Source organism: Jaculus jaculus, chromosome 2 (assembly GCF_020740685.1).
Source record: "Jaculus jaculus isolate mJacJac1 chromosome 2, mJacJac1.mat.Y.cur, whole genome shotgun sequence".
Lineage (NCBI taxonomy): Eukaryota > Metazoa > Chordata > Mammalia > Rodentia > Dipodidae > Jaculus > Jaculus jaculus.
The window spans coordinates 111307445-111322167 of record NC_059103.1 but is presented as its reverse complement, the minus strand read 5'-3'; the positions used below and the strand labels follow the sequence as shown (position 1 = coordinate 111322167).

Genomic DNA, 14723 nt, shown 5'->3' with positions numbered 1-14723 from the left:
TTCAGTTCTCACAACTCTCAAAAATTAAGGATAAAACAAAGGGGGAATTTGTCAAATCCTAATACAGGATATATAAGTAGGATGAACCCAAATGTAAACTATGGATTTGGAGAAATAATGAAATATCAACATAGGTTCAACTGCATCAAATGCACCATTCTGGTGTGAAACATGACAGTGAAGAGGCTGTGTATCTTTGGGGTCAGGAAGTACAAGGGAAATTATCCCTTATGTTCAAATGCCTATTTTTCAAGGGGATGGGGTAAAAATTTATCCATCTCACTGTCTTCTTAAGGAAAAAAAAAATTAAAAAGGGGGTGGGGCTGGAGAAATGGCGTAGCAGTTAAGGCACTTGCCTGCAAAACCAAAGGACCCACGTAAGCCAGATGCACAAGGGGGCACACACATCTGGAGTTCATTTGCAATGGCTGGAGGCCCTGGCGTGCCCATTCTCTCTCTCTCCCTGCCTATTTCTGTATCTCTTTCTCAAATAAATAAACAAATGATAATTTTTTTAAAGGGGGGCTGCTGGAGAGATGGCTTAGTACTTAAGGCGCTTGCCTGCAAAGCCACAGGACTCAGGTTCGATTCCCCAGGACCCACATAAACCAGATGCACAAGGTGGCGCATGCTTCTGGAGTCCATTTGCACTGGCTAGAGGCCCTGGTGTGCCCATTCTCTTTCTCCACCCCCCCCCGGGGCCTCTTTCTCTCAAATATATAAATAATTTTTTAAAAAAGGAAACAATAGGCTGTTTTGAATTTCTTGTTGGAATATAAAATTTGTCATTATTACAGAATTGTAATCTTTTTTTTTTTTTTTTTTTTTTTTGAGGTAGGGTCTCACTCTAGCCCAGGCTGACCTGGAATTCACTATGTAGTCTCAGGGTGGCCTCAAACTCACAGTGATCCTCCTACCTCTGCCTCCCGAGTGCTGGGATTAAAGGCGTGAGCCACCACGACCAGCCCAGAATTGTAATCTTAAAAACCACTAATTTTATGAAATGGTAAAATGGCTCTTAAATGTAAAACATGAAGACTAGGGATGTGCCTCAATGACTATTTGCCTAGCAAGTACCCTGGCTTCCACCTTCAAGCCACACTCCCACACACTCCAGTGGGGTGGGGGTAGAAATGAAGGTAAGTGCATGTAGTTGAACACATCTTGAGACATTTCTTTAGAATTTTACTTCTATTGCCAGGACTCTTCTTTGTTGTTATTTTTTTAATTAGAGGCAGGGGCAGGGTTTCATTCTAGTCCACGCTGACCTGGAACTCACTCTGTAGCCCCAGGCTGGCCTCTAACTCTTGGCAATCTTCCTACCTCGGCCTTCCAAGGGCTTCTTGTCACTACAAACCAGCCCTAAATGCATCAGCCACTCTGTGCATCTGGCTTTACGTGGGAACTGGAGGTAATCAAACTCAGGCCAGCAAGCTTTGCGAGCAAGCATCTTTAACCCTTTAACTGCTGAGCCATCTTCCCAGTCCCCTGTATCGTATCTTAAAAGCAATGCAGGATGTGACTAAAAGTTTGAATCGGGCCAGTTAGTTCAACAACCCAAAGGCAGTAGGAGGAGGAAAAACAAACAGCTAATGCTCAAGGCACCTCCAAGCACTTGTATCCGCAGCCTCAGCTTAGCCATGTCTACCTCCCCCTCTAGAAGGGCCAAGGAGGTGAAAGTGGATTTACTCGCGAACAGGTAATGAACACCAAAAATCAAAACAATCATCAACTTACAAAAGAAAAATATGCAAAGAAAACCCTGAGCAGCCAGCTGATTCTTGTGGCAACCCAGGTTCTACGACTTTCCAAAATGACACTCCTAAAGTGCTAACGTAAGGTAAAAATTAAAATACGTAATTAAAGAAGATAAAAAGGAATAATGAAAAAAAATGTTATGCTTTCTATGAAAAGCATGATATTAAACACTGCCAGAAAGGAAAGAATAGATAAAAAGCTTCCCAAACCTGAGCGCCCAAATGTTAGGTAAGAGGTACTGCAAGTGCAGTCATGAACGAGGCACCGAAGCGGAGCCGCCAACTATGTTTACAAATCAGGGACCCTCGCAAAGAAAGAACCCCGCCGAGCTGAGACGCGAGGGAGGCAAGAGCTGCGACCCGCGCAGCACATCAACGCCCCGGGGCGGCTGCGGCGCCTGCTGTCACGTCAGGAGACACTTTTTCACGCGGTCCGCTGCACCGCACCGTGCCACACACGATACCCCAGCGCCTGGCAGAGCCCCTTCTGCGGGCGGTGAGCCCGGGGCATGCAGGAGCCCAGACCCCGGACCTGGCAGAGCCCGGGGCAGGGGGTGAGCCCCGGATACGCAGGAGCCCAGACCTGGCAGAGCCCCAGGCAGGGGGTGAGTCCCGGGCATGCAGGAGAGCCCAAACCTGGCAGAGCCCTGGGCAGGGAGTGAGCCCCGGGCATGCAGGAGCCCAGAACTGGCACAGTGCTGGGCAGGCAGAAGAGCCCAAACCTGGCAGACCCCTGGGCAGGGAGTGAGCCCTGGGCACGCAGGAGCCCAGACCGGGCAGAGCGCTGGGGCAACGGGTGAGCCCCGGGCATGAAGGAGCCCAGACCTGGCAGAGCCCCGGGCAGGCAGAGTCCGGAACGGGCACCACCAGGTCCCCGCGGGGCAGCCCCTCCCGCCCCCGCAGGCCGCCCTCCCGGGCCTCGAACACGCGACCGCTCCCGCCCAGCACCCCGCAGAGCACCTGCCAGCGCCTCTCTCTCGGTCTCTTCCCTGAGTCTGGACAGCCGGCGGCTCGGATGCCCTCGGGTTCCTCCCTCGGCGCAGGGTGCCGGTCGCCGTCCGCCGGGGCCCCGGGCCCTCCGACGCCGACGAGCTGTTCGAAGGTTCGACTTTCGAGCGGCGTGACGCGGGAGGGCTCGGGGGCCGGCCGCAGCGCACAAAGAACGACGCGGGCGCGCGGGCGGCGAGCGTCGGCGAGCGCGGGGCTCCGCTCCGACACCCCGCGGGCGCGCGCTCCCCCGCGCGGCCCCGCGCTGCGCGGACTCCCCTCCCCCCGGGCGCGGGCGGGGCGGGGCGGTGAGGAGGGCGGGGCCGCGCACGGCACTCTGGGAAGTGTGGTCTTCGGGGGCCCTCCTGCGGGAGGCCGCCCCGGGCGGGGCTCAGGGGCTCGCCCTGCTGTTACGGTGCTTGAGGTGGCAGTCACCGGCCCAAGCTGGCGTCTGCACGCGCGGGTTTGCAGAAAGGACCGTGCACGAGTACCTCCGCAGGCATCCATTGCTTCACTTCCGCGGCACCGGCAAAACTAAGTCGCTTCGTTTACCCACCGATTCCCCCTCCTGCCCTGGAAGGTGTGCTTACGATTACACTTACACGCAAGAAGAAAAAGACTTCCGACTTCTGTTTCTATCTCACTTTCCCCCGCGTGCTCCACAGAGTATATACAAAGCGGCTTGTGTTTGTAAACACGGTACTCCAGTTTATACACCCCAGGAAGCAGTTGACAGAGTACTGACAGCTAAAACCACCGCAAGTACTAGTGGTGTTGCGCCCGGCGTGGTGGCGCACGCCTTTAATCCCAGCACTTGGGCGGCAGAGGTAAGGAGGATCGCTGTGAGTTCGAAGCCACTCTGAGACTGCATAGTGAATCCCAGGTCAACCTTAGCCAGAGTGAGACTCTACCTCCAAAAAACAAATAAACGAGTGATGTTGTGATAAACCAAGCTTTCAATAAAGTCAGTGTAGGAGGGTGGGAGATCAAGAGATAGATAGCAAACAAAACCCTTTGTTTTTAAGGGTTTTCATTGAAATCTATCTTTTGCTAGAGCATCCTAAAATTCTCAGCATCCTAGAAATTTATTTCATAAAAAATTGAGGTTGTGGGCTTGGCGGCATGATGCAGGCGGGAGGATGCAAATTGGAGGCCAGGGCCAGGATGGGTAACTTAAAGAGGCTCTATCTACATACTCTTCCAAGGTCCACCCCTAGTAATCTACTTCTGTCCGGTAGGCCCCAAATCCCAAATGTTCCATAACCTCCCAGCAGAGCACCACCAGCTGTTTGGGCTGGAGGGATGGCTTAGTGGTTAAAGTGATTGCCTGCGAAGCCTAAGGATCCCGGTTTGAAGCTCGATTTCCCAGGACCCACGTAAGCCAGATGCATAAATGCACAAAGGGGCGCACGCATCTGGAGTTAATTTGCAGTGGCTGGAGGCCCTGGTGCACCCATTCTCTCTCTCTCTCCCTCTCTCTCTCTCTCTCTCTCTCTCTCTCTCTCTCTGCCTCTTTCTCTTTGTGTCTAAAAATAAAAACTAAACCAAAAAATGGTGTAATATAATACACCTAATAAGACCATTTAAATTATTTTTAAAATTTTTTTGTTTATTATTTATTTGAGATTGACAGACAAAGAGAGAGAGAGAAAGAGTGAGAGAATGGACATGCCAGGGCTTCCAGCCACTGCATACAAACTCCAGACGCGTACGCCCCCTTGTGCATATGGCTAACGTGGGCCCTGGGGAATCGAGCCTCCAACTGGGGTCCTTAGGCTTCACAGACAAGTGCTTAACTGCTAAGCCATCTCTCCAGCCCGACCATTTAAATTTTTTTGTTTGCTTATTTTTTTTTTAATTTATTTATTTCTTTATTTGAGAGCGACAGACACAGAGAGAAAGACAGATAGAGGGAGAGAGAGAATGGGCGCGCCAGGGCTTCCAGCCTCTGCAAAGGAACTCCAGACGCATGCGCCCCCTTGTGCATCTGGCTAACGTGGGACCTGGGGAACCGAGCCTCGAACCGGGGTCCTTAGGCTTCACAGGCAAGCGCTTAACCGCTAAGCCATCTCTCCAGCCCTGTTTGCTTATTTTTATTTGTTTATTTGAGAGTGAAGGACAGACAGAGAGAGAAAGACGCAGATAGATAGATAATAGATAGATAGATAGATAGATAGATAGATAGATAGATAGATAGATAGATAATAGATAGATGGATAGATAGATAGATAATAGATAGATAGTAGGGGCTGTGCCTTAGGATATCTCTACCCTATGGCTCTTACAATCGTCCTGCCTCCTCTTCCACAATGGTCCCTGAGACTTTGGCCTAGATATGTTTTTAATTCAATTTTATTTTTTATTTATGAGACAGAGAAAAGATAGGGTGCCAGGGCCTCCTGCCACTGCAAATGAACTCCAGACTCATGTGCCACTCTGTGTATCTCGTAGGTACTGGGCAATTGAACCCAGGCCATTAGGCTTTGCAAGAAAGCACCTTTACCTGCTGATACAAATCTCCAGCCCCCAGGTATTATTGAGGAAGGGGAGAGATGCGGAGCCATCTTGGTCTCAGTGGCAGACTCAGTATTGTTAATTTTTGTTTGTTTTTGTTTTTCCAAGTAGGGTCTCACTCTAGCCCAGGCTGACCTGGAATTCACTATGGAGTCTCAGGGGGGCCTTGAATTCACAGCAATCCTCCTGCCTCTGCCTCCCAAGTGTTGTCATTTTTTAAAAGATTTACTTTTATTTATTTATTTATTAGAGATAGAGAGATGGGTGGGTGGGGAGAGAGAGAATGGGTGTGCCAGGGCCTCTAGCCACTGCAAATGAACTCCAGACGCATGCACCACCATGTGCATCTGGCTTACATGGGACCTGGAGAATTGAACCTGGGTCCTTAGGCTTCGCAGGCAAGCACTTTAACTGCTAAGCCATTTCTCCAGCCCATTATTACTATAATTTATTTGCTCAAGAATGCTTCATTCCAGACACTGAGTTAGAAACTGGAAATCCACGATGAATGAAATGTCCCTGTCGTGTGCACACTTAAGGTCCAGTAGGGAGGAAAACAGACCAAGAGTGATAAAAAGGAATGCAGAAGGAGGCCAGGAGTGTGGAGAGCACAAAAGATACACTTGTTATGCTTTGAAATATTCCCCCCAAGCTCATAGGTTAGAACACTTGGTCTCCCAGCCCGTGGTGCTCTGCTGGGAGGTTATGGAACCTTTGGGATTTGGGGCCTACCTGACAGAAGTAAGGTTACTAGGGGTGGGCCTTGGAAGATTCTGCCTGCCTCCTTTTCTGGTCTCACTTTCTGCTTTCTGGTCCAGGTGTGATGTGAGGATCCCATTGCCACAGCTCCAGTGTGCCGCCCCCACCCAAACCAACTGAAGTCCCTGACACTCAGAGCCAAAGTAAATCTTTCCTACTTAAGGTTGTTTCTGCTAGGTACTTTGATCACAGAGATGAAAAAACAAAAGTGCTAATACAACATGGAACCAACAACTTTCTATTGAGGCAGCAGTCAGTCAAAAAAAAAAAAAATCATAAAGTTGAATGTTTATAACAATGGTGACAAATGGGGAGGTGCATCTGGGTCACAGCCCTCTCCTAAAAATGATACATCCATAATTATGTCTTCGCTTAATTATTTTAAAGATATATAAAGCTTAGAAAACAAGATGATCTAGCCAGAGACAAAGCACATGCTTTCTTCACCTAAAAATGAGTATTTTCTGAGCTTTTGTTCTTTTCTCCCTAGCTTTGTTAGTGAATATACAAGACTAGCCTATGATAAAAAATGATCATGGGGCTGGAGAGATGGCTCAACAGTTAAGGCGTTTGCCTTCGAAGCCTAAGGACTTTGATTCCACAGTACCCACATCAAGCTAGATGCACTAAGTGGCATGTGTATCTGAAGTTCGCATGCCCACTTCCTCTCTCGGTCTCTCTTCTCTCTGTCTCTGTGTGCATCCAAATGAGTAAGTAAATAAAATATTTAAGAATTGGACAGGCAAAATAGTAGAAAGAATACTAAGTAAAAGGGTCCAATGACAAATCAGGGAACTTCTCATACTTCAGAGATGAGAGTGAAAAAAGGTGAGGGCGTTTACTCATATCTTTGTCAGACAAATCACATGGGTAATGGATAGAAACAACTGTCATTAGCTTATTAAAGTCACGTAAAATAGGCCACTGAGCCAAAGCCAGAAAGGGTAGCTATCCAGTGTTTCTTGGGGAATAGAAGATGGAAATTACTTGTTTTTTTAATTTATATGTTTCTTTGGAGGGGGGAGGGAAGGGGATGGTTCACAGTCTGGCCTGGACCTCATGATGTAGCCCAGTTTGGCCTAGAGCTCATGGTAATCCTTTGTCTCAGCCTCCTGAATGCTAGGATTATAGGTATGAACCACCACCCACAGCTGTGAAAGTACTTGAAGAGGGAAATGTACACACCCCGGTAAAGATTTGCTGGGCAGGAGGTTAATGATAGGAGCGGAGAGATGGCAAGAATGAGATGCTAAGCCAGTGACCTGATCTGGCCAGGATGGCAGTGGTCTTGCTAATGGCCTCAGTATTTCAAGTCCATTTTCACATATACAGACTCTCAGCCACTGCTCTAGGACTTACCCTCTGCCCACAGTCTTCAATTCCATCTCGAAGGGAGATCAAATTGCCCTTTTGATTAATCTTTCCAAATCCCTCTGCAGAAAGCATCTGAATTGCTTTTTGGAGGTTCTAAAGCCTTTTATTCCAGGATTAGAGACAAGGACTTAAAATGCAAAATGCAAATGTCGATTGGGATTTAAACGTTACAATTTATTCTGACTAAAGTAAAATTAGATAATGAGCCAACAGATACCGTCCTGTCCTTTCCAGTTTTAATTGATAGGGCTCTGGGGAAGGGGAAGAGTCTCTAAGATGTTTTTTAAAATTATTTATGTATGTGAGAGAGAGAGAGAGAGAGAGAGAGAGAGCAAGAAAGAAATAGGCAGAGAGAGAGAGTATGAGCATGCCAGGGCTTCCTGCCAGTGCAAACAAACTCAGATACATGTGCCACTTAGTGTATCTGGCTTTATATGGGAACTGGGAAATTGAACTCCAGTCCTTAGACTTTGACGGCAAGTGCCTTAACTGCTGAGCCATCTCTCCAGCCCCATGAGCATTCCTTATCATAGGCTAGCTTTGTCTATTCTGTAATGAAGGTGATATAAATAAAAATTATAAGAAAATAATACCTGGCCAAAGTCTCAGGGACCATCGTGGAAGAGGTGGGGAGCAGGAAGATTGTAAGAGCCACAAGGTGGGTAGAAATATCCCGAGGCAAAGCCTCCACCCCCAACTGACTGAGGCTCTCTTTATAGAACTGTGACCACCAATAACCCCACTGAGGACAGCCCTCAGGGAAAGTGGGACTGAGAGGGGGCATGCAATACTACAACCTTTGTTAAAAAAATTTTTTTAATTAAAAAAAAAAGAACACTTGGACCAAGGAGCCCATACTGGCTGCATCCTTCACCATTACAGGCCTTGCTATACTCCGGGTGCACGTGCTACCTTGAGCTTCTGGTGCCTGTCCAGTGCTTAATCCTCCGGTAGCAACTCAGGTACTGTTGTGTTTTGAACCAGACGTCCTGCAAAAGTTCATGTGTTCTGGATGCTTGATCTCCAGCTGGTAGTAACTTGGGAAGTGGAGCCCTGCTGGAGGAATTGTGTTGCTGGGGGAGTGGACCTTGAAGTTTGTTAGCCCTAGTTTGCTAGTGTAGGTTTGGCTTACTCTCCCCACTGCTGTTCTCCATCTGCTGTGGCCAAGAGGGGACGGCCACCTCTGCTCATGGCATGCTTCCCTCTGCCATAGAAGCTTCCTCTCAAGACTGTAAGCTAAAATAATAATAATAACAACAACAACAACAACAACTTTCCTGGGCTGGAGAGATGGCTTAGGGGTTAAGGCGCTTGCCTGCAAAGCTAAAGTACCTCAGTTTGATTCCCCAGGACCCATGTAAGCCAGATGCACAAGGTGGAACATGCATCTGGAGTTCATTTGCAGTGGCTGGAGGCACTGGCACACCCATTTTCTCTCTCTCTCTCTCTCTGCCTCTTTCCCTCTCTCAAATGAATGAATAAATAAAAATAAAATAAATAAAAGCTTTCCTCCCATAAGCTGCTGTTGGCCAGGTATTTTGTCTGAGAGACAAGAAGGTAACTACAACAGATTCATGTGTGTAGATGTGCACTGTGTGTGATGGGTGGTATGTGAACAGGCATGTGCTAAAGTGCACAGGTGTGTTCTTGCGGAGGTCAAAGGAGAACATTGGATGGCCTCTCTTTTTTAAAAAAAAATATTTATTTATTTGCAAGCAAAGAAAGATAGAGAGAAGAGAGATAGATGGAATGGGCACACCAGGGCTTCCAGCCCCTGTAAACCAACTCTCCAGATGCATGTGCCACTTTGTGCATCTGACTTTATGCGGGCACTGGGAATTGAACTCAGGTCATTAGGCTTTTGAGGCAAGTGCCCTAGCCACTAAACCATCTCTCCAGCCAGGATATCCTTCTCTTAACCACCCATCCACATAGCTCTGTGAAGCCCCAGGGATTCTCCAATCGGCACCCCTCACAGACTGGGGTTGCAGCTGTAGTGCACCTTTTTACCTGGGTTCTGGAAAGTCCAATGTAGCCATCTCCAGCCAGAGAGGCCCTCATGCTCAAGAGGCAAGCTCTCTTAAGTTCTGAGCCATATCTTACTGCACCATATGGTATTGTTTCACATATCCCTAGTGTGATAACCCAGATACTCTAAATCAGTAATATTTTCTCCTTGCACTTCTTCTCCCATGCACGTTGAGACCTAGTTTTGCCCTTACAGTCACACCAGCAATCATTTTAATTAGTGATCTATCTTTTTCATTTGACTGAAAGTTATTTAAATAGAAATAGAAGCATAGTACTTTATGTATACTAAATTCTTAGTAAATAAGTTGGGTAGCAAATTAATTCATATCAGCTCTGTGCAATAAATAGTTCCATATGCATTTTCTGTCAAGAGCCAGATAGTAACTATTTTAGAGTCTGGGGGCCCATAAAGTATCTGTCACAACCACTCAAGTCTTCTTCCTGAAGAAAAACAGCTAGTTCTGATTGATGGCTCCAAAATGTTTGTGTAAGACAAACCTTTGAGTTAGAAGTCTGAATGAGAGATGGGAGGATATAACACTGGACTAGATGGCGTTAATTGCAGATGTATTTCCCAAGCAGACATGCTGCTTTTTTATTTCCATTGAATATATATTTTGAGGAGTTTGGGGATGGGTCTGGAGGTGAAGCTAAGAAAAAAAGTCGTCTTAGTATGGCCACTGCTACCGCAGTTTGTGTACCTTTTAAATTCCTAGTGTTGGGTCTGGGCATGTGGCTCAGTGGGTAAAAGGCCTGCCTAGCATGAGGGATGTCCTCAGTTTGATCTTTTTGTTGTTGTTCTTTTGTTTTGTTTTTTGAAGTAGGGTCTCCCTCTAGCCTGGACTAACCTGGAATTCCCTATGTAGTCTCAGGCTGGCCTTGAACTCACAGTGATCCTCCTACTTCTGCCTCCCGAGTGCTAGGATTCAAGGTGTGCATCACTATACCCCACCCTTAGTTTGGCCTTTATCACCTTTATAAAACTAGATGTCCTGACATGTGGGCCAGGAGTTCAATGTCATCTTCAGCTACATAGGGAATTGCAGGCCAGCCAGGGGCTACTTGAAATCTTGTCTTAAAAATAAAATTAAAGCCGGGCATGGTGGTGCACACCTTGAATCCCAGCACTCTGGAGGCAGAAGTAGGAGGATCACTGTGAGTTCAAGGCCAGCCTGAAACTACATAGTGAATTCCAGGTCACCCTGGTCTAAAGTGAGACCCTACCTTGAAAAACCAAAATAAATAAATAAATAAATAATAAATAAATAAATAATTTCTAGACTTATAAACTTGTTATAATCTGTTAGTGCATTTTCTGTCTTCTTTTTCTTTTCATTTTTAGAATTTTACTTCCATTGCTTTGTTATGCTGAAGTCAAATCATTTTCCACTTCCCATGTACTGCCTAACCCTTACGTATAGGGAACTGGAATTCTCTTAGATCAATATGTGAAATATTAGGACAAAAGCAATTTGCCTCCCTATCTACCACATTCAAAAAATAAAATAAAAAAGCTTTGGCTGGGTATAGAACCCCCTGGGAGAGCATTTGCCTAGCATGTACAAGGCCCCAAGCCCGTTCCTCATTGTACGCGCACACCCACTGTGTGCACACACATAATAGCGGACACTTCCAGTGACTGGTTTTTAGATAAGCACAATCTGCTTCAAAGCAGAATTTTACCCATATATGTGGCTGGAACTGGCACGGTGAAACAAACAAAACCAGGCTTTGATAAATGTATTATTTATGAAAAGTACTCTTTAATTTTTTAAAATTTTTATTATTGATTGTGTGTGTGTGTGCAGGCACATGTGGATGTAATGCTTACCTGAGGAAACCCCAGTAAAAGGTCTGGGCACCAAATCTCCATAGAGCTTCATGGTTTGAGAACACACCCATGTGTGATATACCCGACTCGGCATGGGGAGGGTATGGAAAGATCACATCCCAACTCTGCAGGGAATGGGTATGGAAGGTCTACATTTCATATCCTCCCAGACCTCCCCATCTAGTGCCTCTTCATTCAGTTGTCCCTACTTGTATATATTTTTAAATTTAAGTGTATTTATTTATTTATTTTTAAAGAGAGAGAGAGAATGACAGAGGGAATGAGAGAATTGCTGCACCAGGGCCTCAGCCACTGCAATAGAACCCCAGATGCTTGTGCCACCTAGTGGGCATGTGTGACCTTGCGCTTGCCTCACCTTTGTGCATCTGGCTCATGTGGGATCTGGAGAGTTGAACATGGGTCCTTAGATTTCACAGGCATGCTTCCCTCTGCCATAGAAGCTTCCTCTCAAGACTGTAAGCTAAAATAATAATAATAACAACAACAACAACAACAACTTTCCTGGGCTGGAGAGATGGCTTAGGGGTTAAGGCGCTTGCCTGCAAAGCTAAAGTACCTCAGTTTGATTCCCCAGGACCCATGTAAGCCAGATGCACAAGGTGGAACATGCATCTGGAGTTCATTTGCAGTGGCTGGAGGCACTGGCACACCCATTTTCTCTCTCTCTCTCTCTCTGCCTCTTTCCCTCTCTCAAATGAATGAATAAATAAAAATAAAATAAATAAAAGCTTTCCTCCCATAAGCTGCTGTTGGCCAGGTATTTTGTCTGAGAGACAAGAAGGTAACTACAACAGATTCATGTGTGTAGATGTGCACTGTGTGTGATGGGTGGTATGTGAACAGGCATGTGCTAAAGTGCACAGGTGTGTTCTTGCGGAGGTCAAAGGAGAACATTGGATGGCCTCTCTTTTTTTAAAAAAAAATATTTATTTATTTGCAAGCAAAGAAAGATAGAGAGAAGAGAGATAGATGGAATGGGCACACCAGGGCTTCCAGCCCCTGTAAACCAACTCTCCAGATGCATGTGCCACTTTGTGCATCTGACTTTATGCGGGCACTGGGAATTGAACTCAGGTCATTAGGCTTTTGAGGCAAGTGCCCTAGCCACTAAACCATCTCTCCAGCCAGGATATCCTTCTCTTAACCACCCATCCACATAGCTCTGTGAAGCCCCAGGGATTCTCCAATCGGCACCCCTCACAGACTGGGGTTGCAGCTGTAGTGCACCTTTTTACCTGGGTTCTGGAAAGTCCAATGTAGCCATCTCCAGCCAGAGAGGCCCTCATGCTCAAGAGGCAAGCTCTCTTAAGTTCTGAGCCATATCTTACTGCACCATATGGTATTGTTTCACATATCCCTAGTGTGATAACCCAGATACTCTAAATCAGTAATATTTTCTCCTTGCACTTCTTCTCCCATGCACGTTGAGACCTAGTTTTGCCCTTACAGTCACACCAGCAATCATTTTAATTAGTGATCTATCTTTTTCATTTGACTGAAAGTTATTTAAATAGAAATAGAAGCATAGTACTTTATGTATACTAAATTCTTAGTAAATAAGTTGGGTAGCAAATTAATTCATATCAGCTCTGTGCAATAAATAGTTCCATATGCATTTTCTGTCAAGAGCCAGATAGTAACTATTTTAGAGTCTGGGGGCCCATAAAGTATCTGTCACAACCACTCAAGTCTTCTTCCTGAAGAAAAACAGCTAGTTCTGATTGATGGCTCCAAAATGTTTGTGTAAGACAAACCTTTGAGTTAGAAGTCTGAATGAGAGATGGGAGGATATAACACTGGACTAGATGGCGTTAATTGCAGATGTATTTCCCAAGCAGACATGCTGCTTTTTTATTTCCATTGAATATATATTTTGAGGAGTTTGGGGATGGGTCTGGAGGTGAAGCTAAGAAAAAAAGTCGTCTTAGTATGGCCACTGCTACCGCAGTTTGTGTACCTTTTAAATTCCTAGTGTTGGGTCTGGGCATGTGGCTCAGTGGGTAAAAGGCCTGCCTAGCATGAGGGATGTCCTCAGTTTGATCTTTTTGTTGTTGTTCTTTTGTTTTGTTTTTTGAAGTAGGGTCTCCCTCTAGCCTGGACTAACCTGGAATTCCCTATGTAGTCTCAGGCTGGCCTTGAACTCACAGTGATCCTCCTACTTCTGCCTCCCGAGTGCTAGGATTCAAGGTGTGCATCACTATACCCCACCCTTAGTTTGGCCTTTATCACCTTTATAAAACTAGATGTCCTGACATGTGGGCCAGGAGTTCAATGTCATCTTCAGCTACATAGGGAATTGCAGGCCAGCCAGGGGCTACTTGAAATCTTGTCTTAAAAATAAAATTAAAGCCGGGCATGGTGGTGCACACCTTGAATCCCAGCACTCTGGAGGCAGAAGTAGGAGGATCACTGTGAGTTCAAGGCCAGCCTGAAACTACATAGTGAATTCCAGGTCACCCTGGTCTAAAGTGAGACCCTACCTTGAAAAACCAAAATAAATAAATAAATAAATAATAAATAAATAAATAATTTCTAGACTTATAAACTTGTTATAATCTGTTAGTGCATTTTCTGTCTTCTTTTTCTTTTCATTTTTAGAATTTTACTTCCATTGCTTTGTTATGCTGAAGTCAAATCATTTTCCACTTCCCATGTACTGCCTAACCCTTACGTATAGGGAACTGGAATTCTCTTAGATCAATATGTGAAATATTAGGACAAAAGCAATTTGCCTCCCTATCTACCACATTCAAAAAATAAAATAAAAAAGCTTTGGCTGGGTATAGAACCCCCTGGGAGAGCATTTGCCTAGCATGTACAAGGCCCCAAGCCCGTTCCTCATTGTACGCGCACACCCACTGTGTGCACACACATAATAGCGGACACTTCCAGTGACTGGTTTTTAGATAAGCACAATCTGCTTCAAAGCAGAATTTTACCCATATATGTGGCTGGAACTGGCACGGTGAAACAAACAAAACCAGGCTTTGATAAATGTATTATTTATGAAAAGTACTCTTTAATTTTTTAAAATTTTTATTATTGATTGTGTGTGTGTGTGCAGGCACATGTGGATGTAATGCTTACCTGAGGAAACCCCAGTAAAAGGTCTGGGCACCAAATCTCCATAGAGCTTCATGGTTTGAGAACACACCCATGTGTGATATACCCGACTCGGCATGGGGAGGGTATGGAAAGATCACATCCCAACTCTGCAGGGAATGGGTATGGAAGGTCTACATTTCATATCCTCCCAGACCTCCCCATCTAGTGCCTCTTCATTCAGTTGTCCCTACTTGTATATATTTTTAAATTTAAGTGTATTTATTTATTTATTTTTAAAGAGAGAGAGAGAATGACAGAGGGAATGAGAGAATTGCTGCACCAGGGCCTCAGCCACTGCAATAGAACCCCAGATGCTTGTGCCACCTAGTGGGCATGTGTGACCT

At 45.7% G+C, this 14723-nt stretch overlaps 1 protein-coding gene across 2 annotated transcripts in view; it reads right to left on the bottom strand.

Annotated features, from left to right (window-relative positions):
* Nucleotides 1–2874, bottom strand: part of Klhl8 (kelch like family member 8) — a 68849-nt gene extending 65975 nt beyond the window's left edge. For both annotated transcript variants that reach the window (XM_045143985.1, XM_004661600.2), the window contains exon 1: nucleotides 2718–2874. The gene's annotated coding sequence lies outside the window, so the exon portion shown is untranslated. The remainder of the gene's footprint in view (nucleotides 1–2717) is intronic.
* Between the last annotated feature and the right edge of the window lie 11849 nt (nucleotides 2875–14723).